Source organism: Nannobrachium achirus (assembly GCF_963921795.1).
Source record: "Nannobrachium achirus genome assembly, chromosome: 23".
Lineage (NCBI taxonomy): Eukaryota > Metazoa > Chordata > Actinopteri > Myctophiformes > Myctophidae > Nannobrachium > Nannobrachium achirus.
Genome location: NC_137830.1, coordinates 50,518,214 through 50,534,377, shown reverse-complemented (window position 1 = coordinate 50,534,377; position 16,164 = coordinate 50,518,214). Strand labels below are relative to the sequence as shown.

Genomic DNA, 16,164 nt, shown 5'->3' with positions numbered 1-16,164 from the left:
CAAATAACATAAAGAGGCAAATACTGAGTCAAACTAAATGTAATGCTTCAACTCTACAATTTACACTTTGTTTGAAATGGGGGGTCCCCAGTTCATATATGATTATTTTGGGGGTCGTGACCTATAAAGTGTGAGAACATCTGCTCTAGAGCAGGGGTCTTCAACGTTTTCAGGCCAAGGACCCCTTAGAGAGAGAGATGAAGCAGGGACCCCTTAGCAGAGAGAGAGATGAAGCAGGGACCCCTTAGCAGAGAGAGATGAAGCAGGGACCCCTTAGAGAGAGAGAGAGAGAGAGAGAGAGAGAGAGAGAGATGAAGCAGAGACCCCTTAGCAGAGAGAGATGAAGCAGGGACCCCTTAGACTTAGAGAGAGAGAGAGATGAAGCAGGGACCCCTTAGACTTAGAGAGAGAGATGAAGCAGGGACCCCTTAGACTTAGAGATAGAGAGATGAAGCAGGGACCCCTTAGTAGAGAGAGAGATGAAGCAGGGACCCCTTAGCAGAGAGAGAGATGAAGCAGGGACCCCTTAGCAGAGAGAGATGAAGCAGGGACGCCTTAGCAGAGAGAGAGATGAAGCAGGGACCCCTTAATAGAGAGAGATGAAGCAGGGACCCCTTAGCAGAGAGAGATGAAGCAGGGACCCCTTAGCTGAGAGAGAGATGAAGCAGGGACCCCTTAGCAGAGAGAGAGATGAAGCAGGGACCCCCTCTACATATTGTATAAATGTGTGATGGGACCCCTTAGCAGAGAGAGATGAAGCAGGGACCCCTTAGCAGAGAGAGAGATGAAGCAGGGACCCCTTAGCAGAGAGAGATGAAGCAGGGACCCCTTAGCAGAGAGAGAGATGAAGCAGGGACCCCTTAGCAGAGAGAGATGAAGCAGGGACCCCTTAGCAGAGAGAGAGATGAAGCAGGGACCCCTTAGCAGAGAGAGAGATGAAGCAGGGACCCCTTAGCAGAGAAAGAGATGAAGCAGGGACTTGTTTGAGACTTAACCACTTAAATGGTCGATACTTAGTAAACTTGACCTTTCACTCTGTACTTGGTCTGCTCTTTTTTACCTCTACACCAAACCTTTTTGCCAAGCTGGACGGGCAGGGTGCCTCGCAGCGCGAGGCGTTGAGAGCTTGTAGATCTGCTATTTTTGTCTAAAGTTCTCCTCAGAATAAGGATGCGAGGGTTCAAGTTGTTCATTTAAAATAATTATCCTATCACATAAGGATTTGGAGGACCCCCTGTAGTAACTCTGAGGACCCCCTAGGGGCCCCGGACCCCCTGTTGAAGACCCCTGCTCTAGAACATTTAAACATGAATACTGTAAAGTTTTATTGATAATGAAAACAAAAATACAATTACTCTAATGAAGGGTTTTGAAAATCATGTATTTTTGTTTTGTTTTGCTTGTTTTTTTTACCTATAAGATGGAATTATAAAATGTAAAACATTTATATTTACTCATATTTCCAATAAAATGAAACCATTGCTATTCTATTTACATTGTGCCAAAGTTACATTAAACCCTGATACAATGTTTTGATAAAAACAACAATAAAATATTATAAAATAAAAACATTTTGAATGTAACTTTTTGAAGTGAGGGTTATTCTGTACGCACACGCGCGCACATACACACACGCACACGCAGTAATCATTAGTGTGTGTTCAGTAACAGTGTTAAACAGCTCTATATTGTGACAGTAATCATCGCTATAGTGTTTGTTCAGCAACAGTGTTAATAGCTCTATATTGTGACAGTAATCGCTATAGAGTGTTTATAGCGATGATTACTGTCACAATATAGAGCTATTTAACACTGTTACTGAACAAACACTCTATAGTATAGAGTGTTTGTTCAGTAACAGTGTTAAATAGCTCTATATTGTTCAGTAATCATTGCTATAGAGTGTTTGTTCAGTAACAGTGCTAAACAGCTCTATATTGTGACAGTAATCATTGCTATAGAGTGTTTGTTCAGTAACAGTGCTAAACAGCTCTACTGTATATTGTGACAGTAATCATTGCTATAGTGTATTTGTTCAGTAACAGTGTTAAACAGCTCTATATTGTGACAGTAATCATTGCTATAGTGTTTGTTCAGTAACAGTGTTAAATAGCTCTATATTGTGACAGTAATCATCTCTATAGAGTGTTTGTTCAGTAACTGTTAAATAGCTCTATAAATGGGGCTACATTGACCCCTAGGGGTACTCGGAGGTACTACAGAGGGAATGTGAAAGAAAATATGAAATGCAGTTGTATTTAATTATGAAACTTTAAGAAACTTTGTGAGAACCTAAGTTTTCAAGAACCTGACTACCACAACTGTTACAGAGTAGAAAGTAATACCTTTTTGCATATAAAAATATATTTGCATAAATATTTTAATAACTTTAGGGTACTTTGATTCAGAAAGCACATGCAGAAAGGGAGAACCGAAGTCAGAAACGTTTGAGATGCACTGATAGACCAAACACCCTATATCAGGGGTCTTCAACGTTTTCAGGCCAAGGACCCCTTAGTTGAGAGAGAGATGAAGCAGGGACCCCTTAGTTGAGAGAAAGTTGAAGCAGGGACCCCTTAGTTGAGAGTTGAAGCAGGGACCGCTTAGTTGAGAGAGAGATGAAGCAGGGACCCTTTAGTTTGAGAGAGAGATGAAGCAGGGACCCCTTAGTTGAGAGAGATATGAAGCAGGGACCCCTTAGTTTAAAGAGAGATGAAGCAGGGACCCCTTAGTTGAGAGAGAGTTGAAGCAGGGACCCCTTAGTTGAGAGAAAGAGAGATGAAGCAGGGACCCCCACAACCTGTTCATAGATTCCATATAGTTTCATTGTTTGACAGCACAATCATCAGTGTATTTTGGATTCATGTCAATTTGTGTTTTCAGATATTTAACCACTTGAACCGTCAATACTCAATAAACTTGACCTTTCACTCTGTACTTAGTCTGCTCTTTTCCCCCTTATACGCCAAACCTCTTTGCCAAAAATAGCCGATCTACAAGCTCACAACGCCTCGCAGCGCGAGGCGTTGTGAGCTTTTAGATCTGCTATTTTTGGCTAAAGTTCTCATAGGAGAGATAACAGGCAAACTTTGATCAAAGTAACAATTCTTCTACATTCTCTTAATTTTTAGACTTCTTGTAAATTAATTAATGCAAATGTTTAACAATAGTTTAACTCTTGAGAGGATAAAATGAAACCAAATGGTTGGTTACCAACTCTCCATCATTTAGCTGGGGACCACCTGGAACCCCCTCAAGGTCCACAGGTGGTCCCCGGACCACTGGTTGAGAACCACTGCTCTAATGATTACTGTCAGAAATAGAGAGTACACATGGAACGAAATCTGGTTCCATTGTTTGATTGATTGACTGAGGTATTTATTGGAAGTATTGCATAGTAAAAGGTACAGTTTCATGACAGTTCACTGAGACAAGGTCTGTGAGTGGTTTTTCAGGGCGGTTTTAAAGGATGCTTGAGATTTGCACTCCTTTAAGGCCTTCGGTAAGGCGTTCCACATTTTGGTGGTATAGCAGGAGAACAAATTTGATCCTTGTGTACACTCTGAATTACAGACCTGGCTGTAAGGGTCCATTTGGTTCCATTTGTACACTCAGAGTTACAGACCTGTAAGGGTCCATTTGGTTCCATTTGTACACTCTCAGAGTTACAGAGCTGTAAGAGTCCATTTGGTTCCATTTGTACTCTCTCAGAGTTACAGAGCTGTAAGGGTCCATTTGGTTCCATGTGTACACTCTCAGAGTTACAGAGCTGTAAGGGTCCATTTGGTTCCATTTGTACACTCTCAGAGTTACAGACCTGCAAGGGTCCATTTGGTTCCATTTGTACTCTCTTGGTGAGCTTGTAGATCTACTATTTTGAGAGAATAAATAAATACCAATCTATAGATGAGGTCCCAGCAAATATAAATGAATACAAATAATAGTCAATTATTTAACAATAATAATAAACAAATCTATAGCTGAAGTCCCAGCTTATATAATAATACTACTATTAATGATTTAATAATAATAAATAAATACTACTAACAATGATTTAATAATAATAAATAAATACAGATGAGGTCCCAGCAGATATAAATAAATACTAATAATAATGATTTAATAATAATAAATAAATACTACTAACAATTGTTTTTGGTGTCTACGGCAGGCAGTTTCAATGTTAATGACCATGGCCTGTGTACCCTTTGGAGCCGGTGTACAGTCATTGTACATGTCTCATAGTGACCATGGTGCGTGATCACTCGCTGGCTGCCTTTCGTGTACAATTCTGTGCCGACTATGTTTTATCAATGGGGGGCAGCAGAGAGCCATAGTCTAGCCTACTACTGCCTGGTTGGTTCCCAAAGTGTGGTTTGGGGACCCCGGGTTTCCAGGGGGTCCCTGGCTGGTTCCCAAAGTGTGGTTTGGGGACCCCCAGGGTTTCCATGGCTGGTTCACAACAGCCTAGTACATTCATGGCTGGTTCCCAAAGTGTGGTTCGGGGACCTCTGGGGGGGCCCTACAGGGTTTCAAAGGGGTCCTTGGCTGGTTCCCAAAGTGTGGTTCGGGGACCTCTCTGGGTCCCTGAGGGGTTTCTGGGGCCTTGGCCTCGGACTGCAGAGTCCGGGGACTACCGATCAGGGACCACCTCCAGGGACCCCTGGCGATATGACTGTGGACCTGGGATATGGCTTTGGGGAACCAGACGGGCCGCTGCTCCGCTCCTGTCCGACTTTGGGGCCTCGGCCTGGGACTGCAGAGTAGCCAGGGACCCCCTGGAGCTCCGGGGACCCCCGGGGACCACCGCCAAAAAGCTAAAAAATGACCAAATGATCCCCCCAAAGGGGCTGCTCACAGGGAATTCCCGGGGACCACGACTCCTGGTGCTCCGGAACGACGCACCAGGTCGCGCCCCTAGTGGAGGACCCCCCGCCACTGCAGCGCAAATAAAATGCTATAACTCGATCTAGGAGCGACCGGGAGAGCTGGGGCCGGTACCCACGCGTCCGCCTCGGCGGCCCGGAGACGGCCGTTCATAGAGCGCCACCTAGTGGCAGACCCCTGCAACTGCAGTCCGCTAAAAATGCTTTAACTCGGCCCCGGAGCGACCGGGAGAGACGGGGACGGCACCCAGGGGGTCCCCGGCGGCAGGGCCACCGCCTGGGCCCCGAGGGACCCCTGGAGCTCCAGGGACCCCCAGGGACCCCAGCGCCACCGGGAAAAGAAATATGGAAAATACTCAATTAGCCGATCTACAAGCTATTGCTCCACTTCAAGGACCGAGGCCCGGGCGGGGACCTCCGCTTCTCAGGAGGGTCTCCCGGGGGTAAAACGTATATATTACACTATAAGTGTAATAGTGTAATAGCACAATATGTGTAAATAGTGTAATAATGTAACAGGTTTAATAGTGTAATAGGTGTAATAGTGTAATAAGTCTAATAGTGTAATAGTGCATTACATGTAATAGTGTATTAGTGTAATAGGTTTAATAGTGTAACAGCAGAGGCCACCAGAGCCCAATGCAGCCCAATAGAGTCCAGCACACTTAAGTCCAGCCCAGTCCTGCACAGTGGGAGTATAGACAAGGGAAGGGGGTGTAGTTATGTATGCACCAGGCCATTACAGGCCGGATCCAGCTGGAATAGGCCAGACCAGGGTGCACATGACTGAATCAGACTCCAACAGTCTCCACCAGGCTGCTCCAGGCTCCCGCCAGGCTTGTAGCTCCTGGCACATGTGATTAACCGCTGTGTACACGGGCAACAGTTTTATATGACTTTGTGTACACGACCAATAGTTTTACGTGAACATGTGTAGGGTTTATTACAGTACTGCCTCGTATAGCCCAACAGAGCCCAGCCCAGCACAACACAGCCCACCAGAGCCCAATACAGCCCACCAGAGCCCAATGGACTCCAGCACACCTAATTCTAGGCCAGTCCTGCCCAGTGGGAGTATAGACCAGGGAAGGGGGATAGTTAGATGGATGCACCAGGCCATTAAAGGCCGTACCTGGCTGGAATAGGCCAGACCAGGGTGCACATAATTGTACCAAACTCCAACAGTCTCCACCACACTGCTCCAGGCTCCCACCCGCCCTGTAGCTCCTTGCACATGGGATTAAACACTGTGAACACAGGCAATAGTTGTACATGAGTTTGTGTACATGGCCAATAGTTTTACATGAACATGTCTAGGCTTTAGTAGAGTACTGCCTTGTATAGCCCAACAGAGCCCAGCACAGCATAGCCCACCAGAGCCCAATACAATGTAATGGCCTGGTGCAGGCCATTACAATGTCATGTTCATGTCAAACTATTGGCCGTGTACACAAACTCATGTAAAACTATTGCCTGTGTACACAGGGGTTAATCACATGTGCAAGGAGCTAAAGGCTGGCTGGAGCCTGGAACAGCCTGGTGGAGTCTGGTGGAGACTGGTGCACCCTAGTCTGGCCTATTCCAGCCGGATATGGCCTGTAATGGCCTGGTGCAGCCATCTAACCAGCCGGATATGGCCTGTAATGGCCTGGTGCAGCCATCTAACTACCCCCCTTCCCTGTTCTATACTCCCACTGGGCAGGACTGGGCTGGTCTTAGGTGTGCTGGACTCTATTGGGCTCTAGTGGGCTGTATTGGGCTCTGGCTCTATACTCCCACTGGGCAGGACTGGACTTAGGTGTGCTGGACTCTATTGGGCTCTATTGGGCTGTATTGGGCTCTGGTGGGCTGTGCTGGGCTCTGTTGGGCTATACGAGGCAGAACAGTACTAAAGCCCAGACATGTTCATGTAAAACTATTGGCCGTGTACACAAAGGCATGTAGAAACTATGGCCCGTGTACACAGTGGCTTTTTCCTTGACCGTTCGAGTTAGGAGTGCCGTGTACACAGGATCTACAGAGCTGGCTGGAGTATGGAGCAGCCTGGTGGAGTCTGGTGCAGTCCTGTGCACCCTGGTCTGGCCTATTCAAGCCGGATCTGGCCTGTAATGGCCTGGTGTAGCCATCTAACTACCCCCCTTCCCTCGCCTATACTCCTACTGGGCAGGACTGGGCTTGACTTAGGTTTGCTGGACTCTATTGGGCTCTGGTGGGCTGTATTGGGCTCTGGTGGGCTGTGCTGTGCTGTGCTGGGCTCTGTTGGGCTATACGAGGCAGAACAGTACTAAAGCCCAGATATGTTCATGTAAAACTATTGGCCGTGTACACAAAGTCATGTAAAACTATGGCCCGTGTACACAGTGGCTTTTTCCTTGACCTTTCGAGTTAGGAGTGTCGTAGAGACACGAGACCGGGTTTGTTGGATTCAGCGTCAAAAAGTAAGTCAGAATAAGTGTCTTTTATCCGAAAGAATGTGTAATCGTGTTGGTGGCGTGCAAATTTCGTGTCTTTTTCGCAATCGTAAAGGGTTCAAAGTGTCGGAGAGACACGAAACCCATCCCATCGGATCGGGCATGCTTCAAATATGAAAAGTGTGTCCGGCCTAAAACAAAAAATATTTTTTTGATTTTTTTATTCATTTTAAGGACAAAGGGCCCGTTTTGACACCAAAAACGACCCTTTCCCTTGACCGTTCGAGTTAGGAGTGCTGTGTACACAGGATCTACAGAGCTGGCTGGAGTATGGAGCAGCCTGGTGGAGTCTGGTGCAGTCCTGTGCACCCTGGTCTGGCCTATTCAAGCCGGATCCAGCCTACTGTAGGCTAGTGAAGCCATCCAACCTCTCCACTTCCCTAATCTATTCTCCCACTGTGCTGGACTTGGATGTGCTGGGCTGTGCTGGACTCTATCAGGCTCTGGTGGGCTGTTTTGGGCTCTGGTGGGCTGGGCTGGGCTCTGGTAGGCTATACAGGGCAGTACTGTAGTATAGCCTAGGCATGTTCATGTAAAACTATTGGCCGTGTACACTAAGGCATGTAGAAACTAGGGCCCGTGTACACAGTGGATAATCCCATCAACGAGGAGCTACAGGACTGGCGGGAGCCTTGAGCAGCCCGGTGAAGACTGCTGGAGTCTGGTGCAGTCCTGTCTATCCTGGTCTGGCCTATTCAAGCCGGATCTGGCCTCTAATGGCCTGGTGTAGCCATCTAACTACCCCCCTTCCCTCGCCTATACTCCTACTGGGCAGGACTGGGCTTGACTTAGGTTTGCTGGACTCTATTGGGCTCTGGTGGGCTGTATTGGGCTCTGGTGGGCTGTGCTGTGCTGTGCTGGGCTCTGTTGGGCTATACGAGGCAGAACAGTACTAAAGCCCAGATATGTTCATGTAAAACTATTGGCCGTGTACACAAAGTCATGTAAAACTATGGCCCGTGTACACAGTGGCTTTTTCCTTGACCTTTCGAGTTAGGAGTGTCGTAGAGACACGAGACCGGGTTTGTTGGATTCAGCGTCAAAAAGTAAGTCAGAATAAGTGTCTTTTATCCGAAAGAATGTGTAATCGTGTTGGTGGCGTGCAAATTTCATGTCTTTTTCGCAATCGTAAAGGGTTCAAAGTGTCGGAGAGACACGAAACCCATCCCATCGGATCGGGCATGCTTCAAATATGAAAAGTGTGTCCGGCCTAAAACAAAAAATATTTTTTTGATTTTTTTATTCATTTTAAGGACAAAGGGCCCGTTTTGACGCCTAAAACGACCCTTTCCCTTGACCGTTCGAGTTAGGAGTGCTGTGTACACAGGATCTACAGAGCTGGCTGGAGTATGGAGCAGCCTGGTGGAGTCTGGTGCAGTCCTGTGCACCCTGGTCTGGCCTATTCAAGCCGGATCCAGCCTACTGTAGGCTAGTGAAGCCATCCAACCTCTCCACTTCCCTAATCTATTCTCCCACTGTGCTGGACTTGGATGTGCTGGGCTGTGCTGGACTCTATCAGGCTCTGGTGGGCTGTTTTGGGCTCTGGTGGGCTGGGCTGGGCTCTGGTAGGCTATACAGGGCAGTACTGTAGTATAGCCTAGGCATGTTCATGTAAAACTATTGGCCGTGTACACTAAGGCATGTAGAAACTAGGGCCCGTGTACACAGTGGATAATCCCATCAACGAGGAGCTACAGGACTGGCGGGAGCCTTGAGCAGCCCGGTGAAGACTGCTGGAGTCTGGTGCAGTCCTGTCTATCCTGGTCTGGCCTATTCAAGCCGGATCTGGCCTCTAATGGCCTGGTGTAGCCATCTAACTACCCCCCTTCCCTCGCCTGTACTCCTACTGGGCAGGACTGGGCTTGACTTAGGTTTGCTGGACTCTATTGGGCTCTGGTGGGCTGTATTGGGCTCTGGTGGGCTGTGCTGTGCTGTGCTGGGCTCTGTTGGGCTATACGAGGCAGAACAGTACTAAAGCCCAGATATGTTCATGTAAAACTATTGGCCGTGTACACAAAGTCATGTAAAACTATGGCCCGTGTACACAGTGGCTTTTTCCTTGACCTTTCGAGTTAGGAGTGTCGTAGAGACACGAGACCGGGTTTGTTGGATTCAGCGTCAAAAAGTAAGTCAGAATAAATGTCTTTTATCCGAAAGAATGTGTAATCGTGTTGGTGGCGTGCAAATTTCGTGTCTTTTTCGCAATCGTAAAGGGTTCAAAGTGTCGGAGAGACACGAAACCCATCCCATCGGATCGGGCATGCTTCAAATATGAAAAGTGTGTCCGGCCTAAAACAAAAAATATTTTTTTGATTTTTTTATTCATTTTAAGGACAAAGGGCCCGTTTTGACGCCTAAAACGACCCTTTCCCTTGACCGCTCGAGTTAGGAGTGCTGTGTACACAGGATCTACAGAGCTGGCTGGAGTATGGAGCAGCCTGGTGGAGTCTGGTGCAGTCCTGTGCACCCTGGTCTGGCCTATTCAAGCCGGATCCAGCCTACTGTAGGCTAGTGAAGCCATCCAACCTCTCCACTTCCCTAATCTATTCTCCCACTGTGCTGGACTTGGATGTGCTGGGCTGTGCTGGACTGGACTCTATCAGGCTCTGGTGGGCTGTTTTGGGCTCTGGTGGGCTGGGCTGGGCTCTGGTAGGCTATACAGGGCAGTACTGTAGTATAGCCTAGGCATGTTCATGTAAAACTATTGGCTGTGTACACTAAGGCATGTAGAAACTATGCCCCGTGTACACAGTGGATAATCCCATCAACGAGGAGCTACAGGACTGGCGGGAGCCTTGAGCAGCCCGGTGGACACTGCTGGAGTCTGGTGCAGTCCTGTGCACCCTGGTCTGGCCTATAACAGCCGGATCCAGCCTACTGTAGGCTAGTGAAGCCATCTAACCTCTCCACTTCCCTAATCTATTCTCCCACTGTGCTGGACTTGGATGTGCTGGGCTGTGCTGGACTCTATCAGGCTCTGGTGGGCTGTTTTGGGCTCTGGTGGGCTGGGCTGGGCTTATACAGGGCAGTACTGTAGTATAGCCTAGGCATGTTCATGTAAAACTATTGGCCGTGTACACTAAGGCATGTAGAAACTAGGGCCCGTGTACACAGTGGATAATCCCATCAACGAGGAGCTACAGGACTGGCGGGAGCCTTGAGCAGCCCGGTGAAGACTGCTGGAGTCTGGTGCAGTCCTGTCTATCCTGGTCTGGCCTATTCAAGCCGGATCTGGCCTCTAATGGCCTGGTGTAGCCATCTAACTACCCCCCTTCCCTCGCCTATACTCCTACTGGGCAGGACTGGGCTTGACTTAGGTTTGCTGGACTCTATTGGGCTCTGGTGGGCTGTATTGGGCTCTGGTGGACTGTGCTGTGCTGTGCTGGGCTCTGTTGGGCTATACGAGGCAGAACAGTACTAAAGCCCAGATATGTTCATGTAAAACTATTGGCCGTGTACACAAAGTCATGTAAAACTATGGCCCGTGTACACAGTGGCTTTTTCCTTGACCTTTCGAGTTAGGAGTGTCGTAGAGACACGAGACCGGGTTTGTTGGATTCAGCGTCAAAAAGTAAGTCAGAATAAGTGTCTTTTATCCGAAAGAATGTGTAATCGTGTTGGTGGCGTGCAAATTTCGTGTCTTTTTCGCAATCGTAAAGGGTTCAAAGTGTCGGAGAGACACGAAACCCATCCCATCGGATCGGGCATGCTTCAAATATGAAAAGTGTGTCCGGCCTAAAACAAAAAATATTTTTTTTATTTTTTTATTCATTTTAAGGACAAAGGGCCCGTTTTGACGCCTAAAACGACCCTTTCCCTTGACCGTTCGAGTTAGGAGTGCTGTGTACACAGGATCTACAGAGCTGGCTGGAGTATGGAGCAGCCTGGTGGAGTCTGGTGCAGTCCTGTGCACCCTGGTCTGGACTATTCAAGCCGGATCCAGCCTACTGTAGGCTAGTGAAGCCATCCAACCTCTCCACTTCCCTAATCTATTCTCCCACTGTGCTGGACTTGGATGTGCTGGGCTGTGCTGGACTGGACTCTATCAGGCTCTGGTGGGCTGTTTTGGGCTCTGGTGGGCTGGGCTGGGCTCTGGTAGGCTATACAGGGCAGTACTGTAGTATAGCCTAGGCATGTTCATGTAAAACTATTGGCTGTGTACACTAAGGCATGTAGAAACTATGGCCCGTGTACACAGTGGATAATCCCATCAACGAGGAGCTACAGGACTGGCGGGAGCCTTGAGCAGCCCGGTGGACACTGCTGGAGTCTGGTGCAGTCCTGTGCACCCTGGTCTGGCCTATAACAGCCGGATCCAGCCTACTGTAGGCTAGTGAAGCCATCTAACCTCTCCACTTCCCTAATCTATTCTCCCACTGTGCTGGACTTGGATGTGCTGGGCTGTGCTGGACTCTATCAGGCTCTGGTGGGCTGTTTTGGGCTCTGGTGGGCTGGGCTGGGCTCTGGTAGGCTATACAGGGCAGTACTGTAGTATAGCCTAGGCATGTTCATGTAAAACTATTGGCCGTGTACACTAAGGCATGTAGAAACTAGGGCCCGTGTACACAGTGGATAATCCCATCAACGAGGAGCTACAGGACTGGCGGGAGCCTTGAGCAGCCCGGTGAAGACTGCTGGAGTCTGGTGCAGTCCTGTCTATCCTGGTCTGGCCTATTCAAGCCGGATCTGGCCTCTAATGGCCTGGTGTAGCCATCTAACTACCCCCCTTCCCTCGCCTATACTCCTACTGGGCAGGACTGGGCTTGACTTAGGTTTGCTGGACTCTATTGGGCTCTGGTGGGCTGTATTGGGCTCTGGTGGGCTGTGCTGTGCTGTGCTGGGCTCTGTTGGGCTATACAAGGCAGAACAGTACTAAAGCCCAGACAAGTTCATGTAAAACTATTGGCCGTGTACACAAAGTCATGTAAAACTATTGCCTGTGTACACAGTGGCTTTTTCCTTGACCTTTCGAGTTAGACGTGTCGTAGAGACACGAGACCGGGTTTGTTGGATTCAGCGTCAAAAAGTAAGTCAGAATAAGTGTCTTTTATCCGAAAGAATGTGTAATCGTGTTGGTGGCGTGCACATTTCGTGTCTTTTTCGCAATCGTAAAGGGTTCAAATTGTCGGAGAGACACGAAACCCATTCCATCGGATCAGGCATCCTTCAAATATGAAAAGTGTTTCCTGCGTAAAACAAACAGATTTTTTTTGAATTTTTTATTGATTTTAAGGACAAAAATCCGGGTTTCGGTGTCTTTTTCGCAATCGTAAAGGGTTCAAAGTGTTGGAGAGATACGAAACCCATTCCATCGGATCGGGCATGCTTCAAATATGAAAAGTGTGTCCGGCCTAAAACAAAACATATTTTTTTGATTTTTTGATTCATTTTAAGGACAAAGGGCCCGTTTTGACACCTAAAACGACCCTTTCCCTTGACCGTTCGAGTTAGGAGTGCCGTGTACACAGGATCTACAGAGCTGGCTGGAGTATGGAGCAGCCTGGTGGAGTCTGGTGCAGTCCTGTCTACCCTGGTTTGGCCTATTCAAGCTGGATCCGGCCTGTAATGGCCTGGTGCAGCCATAAGAATACCCCCCTTCCCTGGTCTACAATACCACTGGGCAGGACTGGCCTAGACTTAGGTGTGCTGGACTCTATTGGGCTCTAGTGGGCTGTGTTGTGCTGTGCTGGGCTCTGTAGGGCTATATAAGTCAGTACTCTATTCAAGCCTTGACATGTTCATGTAAAACTATTGGCCATGTACACAAACGCATGTATATCTATTCCCTGTGTACAAGTTGTTAATCTCAAGTGTGGGGAGCTACAGTGCTGGTGAGATCCTGGCACAGTGTTCCAGCCAGATCCAGCCTTGTATACCTTATAAGTCACTGGTTAAACTGTGGGTCAGTAGCCCCAGAGGGGTCTCCAAATGAACTTGGGTGGTCCCAAATGATTAGCTTAATGTGAACATTGGTTTTTTTTCCACTCAACAGTGTACAGAGGCTATCTGCACATTTTTTATGATACAATTTAAGGACCTTTGTAATACCTTTAAAATGACAAATTAAATATTAAAATGTTGAAAATAGCAGATCTACAAGCTCACGCCGCCTTGCGTTGTGAGGCATTGTGAGCATGTATATCTGCTATTTTCACAAGACCGTGTTTTACAAACGCCTCAACTCTTTTTGTGCTACCAAACAGGACACACTGTCAAATATTAAGTGAGAAGGTTTTGCCCAGCAGGACTTTCTCACAAGTTAGGCGATGTGCATATGCTACTCCTTTGGTCTTGGTTGCAAACACACCAACAAAACACAGTAAGTCCAAATGGAAAACAAACACACTTTGCACTGAGCTCAAACATGCTTCTCTCCTAGTGAACTCCAAAGAAAGACTGAGGCCACATGGCAGGAGGCACTGATCAAAAGACAGGCACTAATTGACCACTCCTGGCTTGGTGACCTGATTGGTAGGCAGGTGATGGTTGGTGTAGTAGTGTGTTGACAGCAAGGCTTATGCAGGCCAACCAAACTGTGTCCCTGGCAGGTGCTTGTAGATATGCGAGGTGCTTGTAGATCTGCTGTATTGGGTTGAGCCCCCCTCACCCAAAAAATATTTATGGAATAAATACATTAAATATATATGAATACGTGAAGGACAACTGCCTGACCATACTATATGGACAGTTTTTTCTGCATGTCACTATGATGGAAAGCATCTTCAGCCTCACAATAACCATATTGAGTGCACCCTACAGACCAGGGTGCACAGGACTGCACCAGACTCCAGCAGTCTCCACCGGGCTGCTCAAGGCTCCCGCCAGTCCTGTAGCTCCTCGTTGATGGGATTATCCACTGTGTACACAGGCAATAGTTTCTACATGCCTTAGTGTACACGGCCAATAGTTTTACATGAATATGCCTAGGCTATACTACAGTACTGCCCTGTATAGCCTACCAGAGCCCAGCCCAGCCCACCAGAGCCCAAAACAGCCCACCAGAGCCTGATAGAGTCCAGCACAGCCCAGCACATCCAAGTCCAGCACAGTGGGAGAATAGATTAGGGAAGTGGAAAGGTTAAATGGCTTCACTAGCCTACAGTAGGCTGGATCCGGCTGGAATAGGCCAGACCAGGGTGCACCGGACTCCAGCAGTCTCCACCAGGCTGCTCAAGGCTCCCGCCAGTCCTGTAGCTCCTCGTTGATGGGATTATCGTTGATGGGATTATCCACCTTCACTAGCCTACAGTAGCTCCTCGTTGATGGGATTATCCACTGTGTACACAGGCCCTAGTTTCTACATGCCTTAGTGTACACAGCCAATAGTTTTACATGAACATGCCTAGGCTATACTACAGTACTGCCCTGTATAGCCTACCAGAGCCCAGCCCAGCCCACCAGAGCCCAAAACAGCCCACCAGAGCCTGATAGAGTCCAGCACAGCCCAGCAAATCCAAGTCCAGCACAGTGGGAGAATAGATTAGGGAAGTGGAGAGGTTAGATGGCTTCACTAGCCTACAGTAGGCTGGATCCAGCTGGAATAGGCCAGACCAGGGTGCACCGGACTCCAGCAGTCTCCACCAGGCTGCTCAAGGCTCCCGCCAGTCCTGTAGCTCCTCGTTGATGGGATTATCGTTGATGGGATTATCCACCTTCACTAGCCTACAGTAGCTCCTCGTTGATGGGATTATCCACTGTGTACACAGGCCCTAGTTTCTACATGCCTTAGTGTACACAGCCAATAGTTTTACATGAACATGCCTAGGCTATACTACAGTACTGCCCTGTATAGCCTACCAGAGCCCAGCCCAGCCCACCAGAGCCCAAAACAGCCCACCAGAGCCTGATAGAGTCCAGCACAGCCCAGCAAATCCAAGTCCAGCACAGTGGGAGAATAGATTAGGGAAGTGGAGAGGTTAGATGGCTTCACTAGCCTACAGTAGGCTGGATCCGGCTGGAATAGGCCAGACCAGGGTGCACCGGACTCCAGCAGTCTCCACCAGGCTGCTCAAGGCTCCCGCCAGTCCTGTAGCTCCTCGTTGATGGGATTATCCACTGTGTACACGGGCCCTAGTTTCTACATGCCTTAGTGTACACGGCCAATAGTTTTACATGAACATGCCTAGGCTATCCTACAGTATACTGCCCTATATAGCCTACCAGAGCCCAGCCCAGCCCACCAGAGCCCAAAATAGCCCACCAGAGCCTGATAGAGTCCAGCACAGCCCAGCACATCCAAGTCCAGCACAGTGGGAGAATAGATTAGGGAAGTGGAAAGGTTAAATGGCGTCACTAGCCTACAGTAGGCTGGATCCGGCTGGAATAGGCCAGACCAGGGTGCACCGGACTCCAGCAGTCTCCACCAGGCTGCTCAAGGCTCCCGCCAGTCCTGTAGCTCCTCGTTGATGGGATTATCCACTGTGTACACGGGCCCTAGTTTCTACATGCCTTAGTGTACACGGCCAATAGTATTACATGAACATGCCTAGGCTATCCTACAGTATACTGCCCTATATAGCCTACCAGAGCCCAGCCCAGCCCACCAGAGCCCAAAATAGCCCACCAGAGCCTGATAGAGTCCAGCACAGCCCAGCACATCCAAGTCCAGCACAGTGGGAGAATAGATTAGGGAAGTGGAAAGGTTAAATGGCTTCACTAGCCTACAGTAGGCTGGATCCGGCTGGAATAGGCCAGACCAGGGTGCACCGGACTCCAGCAGTCTCCACCAGGCTGCTCAAGGCTCCCGCCAGTCCTGTAGCTCCTCGTTGATGGGATTATCCACTGTGTACACAGGCCCTAGTTTCTAC

At 48.4% G+C, this 16,164-nt stretch overlaps 1 protein-coding gene across 1 annotated transcript in view; it reads left to right on the top strand.

Annotated features, from left to right (window-relative positions):
- LOC308308969 (protein NLRC3-like) overlaps positions 1 to 16,164 on the top strand; it is a gene marked incomplete at both ends in the record, with an annotated part of 283,646 nt that overhangs the window by 15,360 nt on the left and 252,122 nt on the right. The gene's annotated exons all lie outside the window — the stretch shown is intronic.